This window comes from Varanus komodoensis, unplaced genomic scaffold (genome assembly GCF_004798865.1).
Source record: "Varanus komodoensis strain SLA01 unplaced genomic scaffold, ASM479886v1 scaffold3, whole genome shotgun sequence".
NCBI classification, from domain to species: domain Eukaryota; kingdom Metazoa; phylum Chordata; class Lepidosauria; order Squamata; family Varanidae; genus Varanus; species Varanus komodoensis.
This window is the reverse complement of record NW_025335761.1, coordinates 59576107-59584314: the sequence shown is the minus strand read 5'-3', so window position 1 is coordinate 59584314 and position 8208 is coordinate 59576107.

Below are 8208 nucleotides of genomic sequence, written 5' to 3'. Positions count from 1 at the left end.
AGTTTAAAGTGGAATGTAACAAATTCACTGCTCAGGAGCAGCTGCTATAGACAATCTCTTTGCAAGTTTTTTCTTCCTCCCTTTACATAAGTATGAACTACTTAGCTGGAATATAAAAGCTAACCATTTTGTTACTTCTTCAACCACAGAGAAGCTTCACATTCTGCCAAGAAGGATTCTGTATCAGGAAGCATTCATACATTCCCATATCGTTACATTACATATCATATCCCATAATGGATAGGATAAAAATATCCTAATAAGTAAGTAAATAAATATCATACACACATGATCATATGAAATATCATATATTCCCCATACTCGCACCACATTTGCTATTATCGCCATACATGTCTCAGCCCATTGTGCATCAGTGCGTTCCCAAAAAGGAATAAAATTCTTGCACATCTCATAAATAAAATCTCTGCCAGTGAGCAGATGATGAAACAAAAGACTCCTGACAGTCCCATCCAGGAAACATAAAGGATTAACAAAATCCATACCACAGAGATGATTGTTTCAACTGCAGTGCTGCAGTTAAGCACGGAGGCGCATTGTGTCAGTACTAAAAAGGGATGGTGTTCAGGCAGCAGAAAGGCACTGCTAGCTTTCTGCACATTCCGTGTCACGGAGGCTGCCAGTCCTGTGGCGCTCAGTAGGTTCCTGCCTCCTGCACGACAATTGTAGTGCATCTTCCCACTACTAGCTGTGCTGCGCTGGGGGAGATTCTGTGCCATACAACTAGTATTGTTTAGAATGAAGAACACAGTCTGCACAGAGGCAATCCACATGTTGCCCTCTTTAAACCATGCGCTTTGATCTTTGTGAATACCCTGGACCAACAGAAAGACAAACAAGTGGGTCCTTGATCAAGCCAGAACTTGCCCCAGAAGCAAAAATGAGAAAACAGACTACTTCAGACACATCATGAGAAGGCAAGATTCACTGGAGAAAGCATTCATACCAGGGAAAGTCAAAGGCAGAAGACAAGGGAAGACCAAACTTACGAGATGAATGGACCCATCCAGGAAGCCACCGCCTTGAACTTGGAAGAACTGCAAGGAGCTGTCATGTAAAGGACAGTTTGGAGGGCTTTCTTTCATGGGGTCACCATAAGTTAGAGACAACAGTGCACAACAACAACAATCTGATCTCGTTAGTCTTGAGGAGAAGAAAAAGCACAAGCTGGACTATTAGAAATCTCTAGTAGAGATTTAGCCAGACATTGTCCAAAGACTTAGAGACATCTTTACGGCAGTAAGGGCTAGAGACATGTTAAGGATTTATTTTTAAATAAAGACAGCTGGGATTTGTAGGAAGCCATGTTCTGTGATCAGTGCTGCACGTTGTGCTTCCTACTGAATACCAGCGCTTGCTTCGTGGCAGAAGATGATGCTGTGCAGGTCTTTGACAAACAAGCCGGCATGATAGGATAAAGGACTGAAGAATACCGTATCCAATTGATCTAGAATAGGGTTCTTCACCAGATCCTGGACATGTCCACATAGACATTTCCCATACATTTGTCTTAAGGTGATAACACAAGAATATAGAAAGTATCTCTGTCAAAGGCAAACACTTTTCACATAAGAAAAACCTGATTCGCGTGCCAGCCTGCCTTTTAACAATGTTTGTTAATCCGTTTTAAGTTATTTGTGTAGGTTTAATATGTTTGTATGAAAAACTTATTTTAACTATGTTGTTTTAAATGAAACTGTTTACAATATGAATTTAACTGCTTATGCACACTTTATGGTATTTTATCTTGCTGATATTAGCTATTCTAGGTGAAAGACACTATGCTTCTTAATGAAGTACAGTTTTATAAATGCCCACTCAAAAATAACACCAACTGAATTCACTGCAGCTTACTCCCAGGTAAATGAGTATAGTGTAGCACAGTTAATTTAACAAATTGTGGTATGGTATTTGACCCTTACCATGCATTGTAAAGAAAACTTACATTTTGATATGATAGACTGCCATTTCCTACCCCTGTAAACATTATTGTGGGGATAGAACATATAAGATTTCTTATCTAAGATTATTTAACATCCTAAAATATTTTTTCATTCTTCTTTAGAGAAGCCACAAACTGCTGGATGTTGACAACTCACATTGTTCCTTTTAATACATCCCTTCTCAAGTCCTTTTCTGATTGCACCTCCTTTTAAATTCAGAGAAATGTGTTCCTCACATTCAATTAGAAAAGTTCAGCTAAACCAGGAAAAATGTCATAAAAGAACCTTAGTACATTGGTAATTTTGGTTACATACCTCCCTAGCACAGTGGCCAAAATTACCTAATTCTAAAAGCCAGGTTTAACTTTCTTGGTATTAATCTGCTCATCAGCAAAATCCAAAAGGCTTTCTCTGCTTTAGACAACTTCAGATTTTTTTTTTTTTAATTCCCACATGATAATACACAGATCTATAGGATCTGTAGTGGGTGTGACCTTGGGGCCTTTGGTGAGCTCAGAGTGGGGTTATTAACAGCACCTAAGGTAACTTGTCCCAATTATTCTCCTCCCGGCCCAAGACAGCCTTGTGATGGCAGTAGAATCCTGCTGGATCAGAGGTAAGGTCCCGCTAGTCCTAAGAACTTCCTGGCCATGCACCAAGGCTGTTTCATCCAGCACTCCCTTCCTAGGGTGGCAACCCCACAGAGCTGCCCCCAGGGGAAGAAAACCCAAGTCAGACCTGAGTAGGATAGCATCCTGCATTCTCTTCTCCAGCAATTGGTGCACATAGTCACACTGCCTTTGATAGAGGAGGCAGATACCTAGTCATCTGGGCTAGTAACTTGATAGCTTTTTCCTCACTAGAGCCTGTGGAAAGGAATTCCATAGTTCAGTAATACTCTGTGCAAAGAGGTGAGGTACTTCTTTTTATCTATGGAATGCGCTCCCCAGAGAGGTCCGCCTGGCGCCGTCACTATTTGTTTTTCGGCGCCAGGCTAAGACCTTTTTATTTAAAACTTACTTTAATTGTTAAATTATTGAATTAATTAGGATTTTAAAATTTTTAGCTGAGAATGCACCGGGGTTTTTTAAATGATTTTTTAATAGTTATATTATCATTATTTATGTATGCATTTATGTATTCTTTGTGAGCCGCCCGGCTTTGCTGCGATGGGGGCGGCATAGAAATGTTTTGAATAAATAAATAAATAAAATATCTGTCCTGATTCTCCCACCAGTTGCTTTCATGGAATGACCACATGAGGTTCTAGCATTATACAAGAGGCCATTATCCACACCATGAATAAATTTGCACATGTGATATCTCTTTGTACTCACACTTTTCCCAAGTGAAATAGTCCCCAATGACATAACCTTTCCCCTCAAGGGAAGTTAATTGCTCCAGCTCCTTGATAATTTTAGTTGCCCTTTATGGTGTTTCTTCCAGATGTACAATATTCCTTTTGAGGTACAGCCACAAAAAATGGACATGGTACTCCCCAAGTTCAGCATCTAGTCACCAGCCAGCTGCTTCCAGAAACCTAAGGGAAGGCAACCACTTCCCCTTTTGTTCGCTCCTAACAAAGCGGTTTTCAGAGGTACACTGCCTCTACATATGGAGGTTCCATTTAGCCAAAATGGGAAATTGCCACTGATGAACCTGTGTTTCATACCTGTGGCTAATCCCTCTTTAAACTGCCGGTCGCACCTGCCCAAATTTCTGTGCAACTGTACAACCAACTAACCAACCAACCGGGATCGTCCTGCCACACCAAAAGCCACTCCATGTCCGTTCCCAAGAGCGCAGCGGCATACTTACCTGCGCTGCTGAGAAGGCCAGATCGCTCGAGAGCCCCTCCAGCTTCCCACCTTCCCGCGGCTCAGCGGACCCGGCAGGACGGCGCGCACGGGAGGCGCTCCCCGCGCGCCGCCGCGAGGGCTCTGCGCGCGCCCGGGATGCTCTTCCAGAGGCGGGCGGGGCGCAGAGGAGGCGGGCGCTTCGGCGGCCCGCGGCCAATCAGCTCGGCCGGGCCACGCCCACCATACGTGCGGTTCCGCACCCGGCCTCTCCGCCCCTCCCTTCTGCATCCGAGAAGACGCGGCTTTGCCTGGCCGGAGCGGCTACGTGTGCTTTGCCATGTTTTCGTCGCGCCGCGCGGAGCCGGGTCGGGCGGGACGACCGAGTCACCTCTTGCTAACCCCCGTCTTCCGCGGGCTTTCTCAGGATTTATTCTCAACCCCGCAGAAAGCCGATTCTCTCTCTTTCTCTGTGCGTGCGTGTGTGGTGGGACCCAATGCTTGTGTGCACGTGTATTCCAAGAAGTTGTTGTGATGTATCCATTTATAGATCAGCGCACATCAAATTGCATACAAAAGTTCATCGGAGTAAAAAGGTGGAAAAAAATTTATACCAGGGTGAAGGCACAGTCAATGCTAAATGAACTGGGCAGTGCAAATCTGTCAGGTAAAGAGATGAGTCTGTAAGAGGCACGTAAAACACACCTGCTGGATAAGTGGGCGGTTTGACGTCCATTCATAGTGATTGGGAATGCAAGACTGGATTCGCTCGGCTTTGGATCTCCGTGGGGGAACTTATCTAGTTCCTTCATCACTGTCTTTCCTAGTCTTCATTTTCTTTTAATATGGCTGCAGTCTTCACCTGAATTGATGACTAAGCCAAGATATGCAAAACTATTCACCATTTTTACTATACAATTCTGTAATTCTTCTGTAGTCATGATTTTTGTTTGCTTTATGTTCTGCCTTTGCATTTTCCTCTTTCACTGGTATTAGCAGTCGTTTCAATGCATTGCTGTTTTCTGCCAGTAAGACAGTCTCATCGGCACATCTTAAATTATGGAAGTGTTTTCTGCCCATTTTCATCTCTTCTTCTCATCCTAATTCAGCTTTCCTTCTGATATGTTCTGTGTACAGATAAGGAGATAAAATAGTCCCAAGAAACTCAGGGTTTTAATACATCAACAGCAAGAACTTAAGCTTTGCTTGGGAGAAAATAGGCAGACTTAGCAGAACCTGTAGTAAAACCGTTCCTGGACTGGCCCATATCAAACTACAGAAGGAGGAATATATGTGTTTGTGTTGCCTTGGGTAAAATTCATTGTAGAAATGTTTGAAAGACGGCCACATAGAATATGGAGCGATTTCATAAAGAAAATGAATTTAGATGAACCATTAGGAAGAATTTCCTGATGGCGCAAGGTGTTCAAGGGGGGAAAAGACTACCTGGGAAGGTAAGAAACTCCTCTGTTAGCAGATTTGAAGGTGGAGGTTGGATACCATGATCGGTATGATATTGTGGGCGGAGTTCTGCATGGTGGGAATTGGACCAAGTGTCCTTTGACGTGCCAGCCAAGTCTCTATAAACAGCACGGCAAGGAGAGGCAGAGTGGTGCCATAAGAACAAGAGAAAAATCGGACCCAAGGTCCATCCAGTCCAGCAATCTGCCCACGTGATGGCCAACCAGCTGCCCGCAGGATCCCTCCAGCAGGACGGGTGCAAGGCCTCCTCCTGCCCAGCTCCTCAGCAAGGGGTGCAGGCAGGCAGGCCAGCTCTGGTGAAGGAGGGAGCACATGGCCAGCAAGGCAAGCAGCCCCTGAGAGTCTCCTTCCTCATGAGTCCAATCGCCCTTTAACGCCATCCAGGTCGGTGGCCGTCACCACTTCCCATGGCAGCTACTTCTATAGTCTATATGCTGTGAGAAGAAGACCTTCCTCTTCTCTGTCCTAAGAGGGAAAACTGTTTCCCTTTCTAATTTCTCTACTCCATGAATAATCTTAAAAACCTCTGTTACTTGCCTTTTTCCTAAGTGAAACAATTCCAGCTGTTGTAACCTTTTCTCACAGGGATGTTACTCCAACCCCTTAATCATTTGTTCCACCTGCTCCACACTTTTTCCAACTAACAATGTCCTTTTTTAGACAAGGCGACTAAAAGTAAAGCACCAAAGATAAAGGGAATATGGTCTTGGCGAGCCCATTTTCTATTCCATTCCGAATTATGCCCAGCATGGAGTTTGTCTCCTTCACAGCAGCTGGGCTCTAAGCTGACATTTTCATCAATTTGCCCCCCCCCACCCCAAGATCTCTTTCTTGCTCTTGTACTTCCAACTCAGATTCCATCAGTGTATACTTGAAGCTGGGATTTATTTTACCCCAACACGCGTTACTCTACACTTGCTTACACTGAACTGCATTTGCCACTTTGATGCCCGTTCTCCCAGCTTGGAGAGATCCCTTTGGAGCAGCTCACAATCCTTTTTGGTTTTCACCACCCTAAATAGTTTGGTGTCTTCAGCAAACCTGGTCACTTCACTGCTTACTCCACGGAAGGTGTGATTAACCTTCCTGCTTTGGAAGATTTTTGTAATCCAAATAATTCAACCTAGACTGGTTTTCCACCTTCAGAGGCAGTGTAGTGTAATGGTTAGTGTAGTGTAATGGACTGTGATCCAGACGATCTAGGTTGTAGTCTACACTTGCCTGTCAAGCGTACTGGGTGACTTTGGCCCAGTCACTGACTTACAGCTTGTTGAGAGCTGTTATGAGGATACGATGGGGAGAAGGATAATGCAAGATGCTTTGTGTTCCTTGTAGGAAGAAAGGCAGGATATAAATAGAAATTTAAGAAATAAAAAAATTAAAGACGCACTGAAGAAAGCTGTCAGGAAGAAAACTGATGTGTCTAAAATATGATGCTGGAGAAGAGCTTTGTGAATACGCTGGACTGGCAGAAAGACAACCAGCGGGTCCTAGATCAAGTGAGAACTTTCCCTGGAAGCAAAAATGACAAAACTGAAGCTGTTGTACTTTGGGCTCATCCTGTGAAGGCAAAATTCATTGGAGAAGGGAATAATGGCGGAAGATTATTTAATGGTAATTTATTATGTTCTATTGTATTTCAATGTATTTTATTGTGTTGTAAGCCGCCCCGAGGTTTCGGCAAGGGGCGGCATAGAAATGTTATAATAATAATAATAATTAAAAAAAAAGATGAGGAGGAATACTGTCTGCGAGATGGACTGACTCCATCAAGGAATCCACAGCCTTGCATTTACAAGAGCTGAACTGGGCTATCACAAATACGATATTTTGGAGGATTTTCATTCATAAATTCGCCAGAAGTGGAGATGACTTGATGGCACATGACAGCCACAGGCCCCTCTCCAAAGAGCTGGAAAAGCAACTTGGGGGAGAGCGGCTTGCTTCGGAAAGAGACTAGGAAGGCAAACGGTGAAGCTCTCTCTTCCGCTCTGTCATTCTTCCATTCCAGTTTGCAGCCTCTCGCTCGCTGCTTGGGAAGCATTTGGCAGCCCCAGCGTGGTAGAAGGCAGTGCAATCTAAAGGGGCTCTGTAGAAGCCGCCGTCACCTCTGCTATTTCATCATGGCTGAAAGAGTCATAACCAAGCCTTGGCTATTGACACAAGTCTGGGTGGGTGAATTTGCCGCAACTCAGACCAAAGAACCATTAGCGAAAGCGTGTGCCTCTGGAGGTAGACACTGGCAGAAATTCTTGTAGAAAATGGGATTGGGCAAGGTGGCACAGAACAGAAAGAAGTCACGGACCTAGATCAGCCTTTTCCAACCTGGTGCCCCCCAGATGCTGGCCGGGGGTGCGGGAATCGTGTTAGTCCAGCACTTCTGGTGGGCATCAGGGAAAGACTGAAGGGAAGCCTGCCCCTAGGCTGTCTTCCATTTGGGTCACAACCACTCAGGAGTTAATCTTGCTGAAATCACCAGGGCTTACTTCCCGTTAAGAGCATTTAGGATTGCAGTCATGTGAGGATGTCTCTGAACCTCAGGAAAGAAAACCAGTGACAAAAACGAAGAGTTGGGAAACTGGAAGATTGCAAGGGGGCATTTATTGCAACAGGACGGGTGATGCCCCAGGAGTGTGCGATTTGCCAATTTCTCTCTCCCCGCCTCTCTGTGCACACACGCCTGGCCAAAAGGCTACGGATTCCTAGAGAAGTCAGCCTATGTCCGTACATGCCCGCCCGCCCCTTGAGATCTGCGGGAGAGTCCCTTCTCCGGGAACCCTCCATGAAAGAAATTAGGAGAGTAAGTACTCGGAGGAGGGCTTTCTCTGCGGTGGCGCCCAACCTATGGAATTCACTCCCCAAAGAGGTCCGCCTGGCACCGTCGTTACTGGTTTTTCGGCGCCAGGTAAAGACCTTTTTATTTAAACATCATTTTAATTGTTAAAATATATGATCTGGCCAGGACAACT